This window comes from Panthera leo, chromosome C1 (assembly GCF_018350215.1).
Source record: "Panthera leo isolate Ple1 chromosome C1, P.leo_Ple1_pat1.1, whole genome shotgun sequence".
In the NCBI taxonomy this organism is placed as follows: Eukaryota; Metazoa; Chordata; class Mammalia; order Carnivora; family Felidae; genus Panthera; species Panthera leo.
The window spans coordinates 94,658,590-94,663,326 of NC_056686.1; the positions used below are offsets into that span (position 1 = coordinate 94,658,590).

General features: G+C 51.6%; 1 long non-coding RNA gene across 1 annotated transcript; it reads left to right on the top strand.

The window, feature by feature from the left end:
• Positions 1 to 738: 738 nt before the first annotated feature.
• Positions 739 to 1,659, top strand: LOC122228386. The gene is made up of 3 exons (XR_006206547.1): positions 739 to 967; positions 1,050 to 1,232; positions 1,434 to 1,659. It is a non-coding gene; the product is annotated as an uncharacterized LOC122228386 (long non-coding RNA).
• The last annotated feature ends 3,078 nt before the right edge of the window (positions 1,660 to 4,737 follow it).

The following is a 4,737-nucleotide window of genomic DNA, read 5'->3' on the forward strand; positions in this document are numbered from 1 at the left end:
TGTCCCGTGATTTCTCAAAACTTTCTGGGTGTCTTCGCAACTCAGCCCCCGGCTTCTTCTTCTTCTTCTTCTTCTTCTTTTTTTTTTTAACGTTTATTTATTTTTGAGACAGAGACAGAGCATGAACGGGGGAGGGTCAGAGAGAGAGGGAGACACAGAATCCGAAGCAGGCTCCAGGCTCCGAGCTGTCAGCACAGAGCCCGACGCGGGGCTCGAACTCACGGACCACGAGATCATGACCTGAGCTGAAGTCGGACGCTTAACCGACTGAGCCACCCAGGCACCCCAGCCCCCGGCTTCTTCTAATCACCCACGTGGGGTGTCACCCCCAAGTCCCAAAGCGGGCAGGACTCAGAAGCCAACTGTACATCCTGATGTCAACCCCTAAGCCCTTTATCTACACACCAGAACGTGCAGGAATGAACTCTGATCCTAAATGTTTACAGCGGGGCCGTATCCTGCCCCCCACCCCTCTTTTTTTTTTTTTTTTTTAAACCTTCCACCTAACAAATGTGGCGCCACTCCTTAACGAATCGGGTGCAAACCCTCCTGCCATGGCAGGAGATGAGCAACCTCCCTCTCCTGCTGACGTGTGTCTTCCCCCTCCTACTCCACAAGGCCTTTCGTGTTTATTCTCATGACAGCCGCCATGGAGACAGCGCCAACCACCACGGGCTGGGCACTTTGCCAGGTGTTGCTTCCGATTCTATAGCCGTCCTGGAGGTAAGTGCTGTTGGATCCATTGTACAGAGGAGGAAACTAAGCCGCGGTGACACCTGAGTGACTTGGCCAGTGAGCCACCTGAGCAACAAAGCCAGTGAACGACAGGGCCGTGGCCCGGACCCAAATCTGTCTTGGCTTCAAAGCCTTGGCTCTTCCCAGTGAACTCCACGAGAAGAATACCCCATCAGTTATGCTAAAACCCAGTTTGTCATCTGAGGCAGAAATTCTTCAGTGTCCCAGTGGGGTAAGTCTCGTGTCCTAGGTCAGGCCAGCTATCAGGGGCAGTGTGCTATCCCACCAACCGTCTGGCTCCCACCCCCCGCCAGCTCCGCTTAGAAGACGGCGGTTTGGGACCGCTGTGGGCAGCCGACCTCTCTTCCTCTGCATTCTCTGTGTGCCTGTCTTGCACCCAGCCCGTGATCAGACAGCAGCGTCGTGAAACCATATTACGTTCGTTCCTTGCTAAACGCCTTCCCAGATAACCTGATTCTCTCCGCTGCTTATTAAAGGTAAATATAGAAAGCTGTCATCAGAAGTATGTCTCAGCATTTCATCATGACCGAGGGGGATGGTCTGCTGCCCTGTTCCTTGTAGAAAGTTTCTTAGGGTAAATTTCACTGAGGAGTTGAGTGCTAGCCAGGAGGGGGCTTTTCTTAATAAACTAGCTTGCTTTGTGTAACTGCCTACTGGGGGAACTTTGTGTAACTCAGGTGTGCAGGGGCAGCGAAGAGGCTGGAGCTGGTATTGTCTCCGTGACCATGCTTGGCTGTGGTTTCCCGGGGCATCTTGAGGTCCCACGTCATCCCTGGGCTCCCCGTGTGAGAGTGATTCTGTCACACCCTGTTCGTTTACTGGGAGCGACCTCCCATCCTTTTTGGAAGTGGGCTAAGTATTAATAATAAACACGTAGAACATTAGAAGGAGCACTGGCGTTCATTTCGGAGGCAGGTCTGCAGGGTGATTATTCCAGGCTGTTGTACAAAGATGCTCGCCAGTCCCTCCGTGACTTGGAGTGAGGTTCTTTTCCTCAACAGGTGGTCCACAATCTTATTTTATTTTCACTTACTTTTTTAATGTCTATTTTTTGTGTGTGAGAGAGAGAGAGAGGGATGGATGGATGGATGGACAGAGAGAGAGGGAGACAGAGGGTCTGAAACAGGCTCCACGCTCTGAGCTGTCAGCACAGACCCCGACGCGGGGGTCAAACTCGTGAACCGCGAGATCATGACCTGAGCAGAAGTCGGACACTTAACTGACTGAGCCACCCGGGCGCCCCCACAATTATTTTAGATGATCAGTTTGGACAAAAGGGAAAAAAAAATGATGGGGCTGAAAATGCACCCTGGGGTTAGTTGAGCTCTTGGAGAAAAGCTATCAGTACAACTCTTGAAGCATCGCTCTCCAGCAAATGCTATCTAGTAAACACTCCCTTAGGAATGGTGCTGTACAGGGTCTAATATTATGATTCTCCCAGTTACACTTTTTTTTTAATTTATGTACACCCCACCCACTTCCACACAGGATTGAAGTCACTACCAGACTGAGTTAATAGCTTCCTCCTCTGTACGCTCAAGCCAGCTGACACGTTTCTCTATTCGAGCCTGTATTACACCATTTGTAGTGATTTTATTTATATGACTGTTCTCCCACTAGCTAGTAAACTCCTTAAGCAAACTCTGTAAGAAATGATGCCTTCCTCCTCTTTAGATCTCCTTCCCACTCCCCTTCTCCCCAACGTACCAAGAGCCTAAAATAGAACCCGGCCCAAACAAGACCTGGGATAAATCCTCGCGGCACATATAACATGTTAGTCTCGAGCCTGTCTTCTCCTCGCCCCGCAAGAGTGCTGACCACACCTCTCAACATCCAGTGAGGAATCAGGAGGCACACAGGGAGCCCTCCTCCTCAGCAGAAATAGTTTTCTTGGCATCTAACTTCAGTCTCAAACCAGTACAGATAGAAAATAAAGTGTGACCAGTTAGCTCTAGTGAAAGGGACCTTCGGAGAGAATGTCTGATATTTGCATTGCGTTTTGTGGTTTCCGCATTTGTACGTGCAACGGCCTGTGTCATTCTCTCATCTCTGTGGTAGATCTAAGGTGTGTCCTCTCACACACACACACACACACACACGTACACACAAGCTCACACACGTGTTTTTCATTGTCTCACTCTGCTCATTTCCCCTTCACATCACAACTAGTTCATCCCCTCCTTACTCGGCACTGCTCTGTCTGCAGATCCCAGAGCCCCCTCTGGCCCTGGCTGGCCACTTCATTCTGACACATGATGTAACAGGACTCAGGAAGTCGGGGGACTGGCCCCGGATCGCTGTGCTCAGTGTAGGGGTCCCAGGACACGGGGATTTGGGGAGGGATGGAGCACTGTGGGAAACTGATGCCCGGAGTGGTTGGTTCAAGGTCAGACCTGGAGAAGCAGCCAGGAAATGGTTAGGGACCTTTACGGTTGGGAATCCATAAAAATGCCCTCCCCAGTTCCTGTGATTCATCAGGGCTGATTCTCTCAGTGACTTGTTGGAGGGGCTGTATGCCTGTTCTGTTTTGCTGGCTCTTTGGTCATCCTGGTCCACAACTCTCTGAATCCCCAGCCACACAGCCTGGGAGCCTCCAACCAAGCCCACAGGTGGGTTGGTCTTTCACCGTGCTTGACTCCTGACAGTCTTCCTGTCAGTCCTCGCTAACGGGGGAATGGTGGGTGCTGCAAGTTACATTGTCCCACACCGACAGTGCCTTTCCACACCAGAGCACCCCAGATGCGCCCAATGGGTGTTCAGCCACAGCCAGACGCCTCTTCACACGGGGGCAGGCCCTTTCCGCTGTGCTCCTGCCTGCGTGCTATCAGTGCCAGCCATGTGCTTCAAACTACACCCGTCTTTCTTGTTGTCAGTTCTGTTTCTACATGGATGATGTTGCACAAATTGTTTATTCTCTGTGTCTCCAATTGCCCTTTTGATAGGTAACAAAGACACTTGAGTGAAGACCAAGTGAAGTGACATAGGCACAGCAGGTGTCACGGAAACTGGTCCATGGTGCTGGCTCTCCACTCTCTGCCCCAGTGTGCGTGAGGGCTCCGGGATGTGGGGTGGGGGGAGCTGTTTTACTGTCAGGGCCTCTCCAGCACCCAGACGGGAGCTCTACTTAGGAGGTACCTGATAAACCCTGAATTAGAACATTCCATACCTACTGGGGTGCCTGGGTGGCTCAGTCAGTTAAGCATCTGACTTCGGCTCAGGTCATGATCTCACAGTTCATGGGTTCGAGCCCCATGTCGGGCTCTGTGCTGATGGCTCAGAGCCTAGAGCCTGCTTCAGATTCTGTGTCTCCCTCTCTCTCTCTGCCCTCCCCCAGCTCGTGCTCTGTCTCTGTCTCTCTCAAAAAAAAAAAAAAAAAAAAAAAAAAAGAAACATTAAAAAACCCCACATTCCATACCTACCACCCTGCCACAAACTGTGAGATACAGGGTTACTGGGAATCCACTAAGGATGTGCCCCCTGCATCCTGTGTTTCTCCAGTGCGGATGCTCGGTCTCTCACTGAAGGGGCTTTTCTCAGTTCCAATTCCACCTGATGTGTCCCAGGCTTCAGAAATGAGAAGTGTGCAAAGGAGATTTCCAGAGGCTACAATACCTCTCTCTCCCTTCTTCACACTTGCCAGGAAGTCCCTTGCTTATGCCATTCTGAGTGGTTTGTCTACACTGGAGGTGGCACCTGCTTACCCAGGAAAGCATCAGCAGGCCTGCCCGGTGGGTTCACCAGCAGTCCCACCCATGACTCCTCTGGGCCTGGGGAAAGGCAGCCTGCCAGCTCACTACCCCCTGAAAGCCGCTTGGGCTCCCAATTTGCTGTAAGCGAAACTCTTCCAGCCTGGGTCTCGAGAGCCAGATGACGCTGAGCAATAATCATAGTGCCCATTTCTTGTGTGCCATTCATTCTGGCACTACTTGCTGCTATGAAGGGGCCCCCGCCTGAGCAGGGTGTGAGGGTTGCTGAACACAC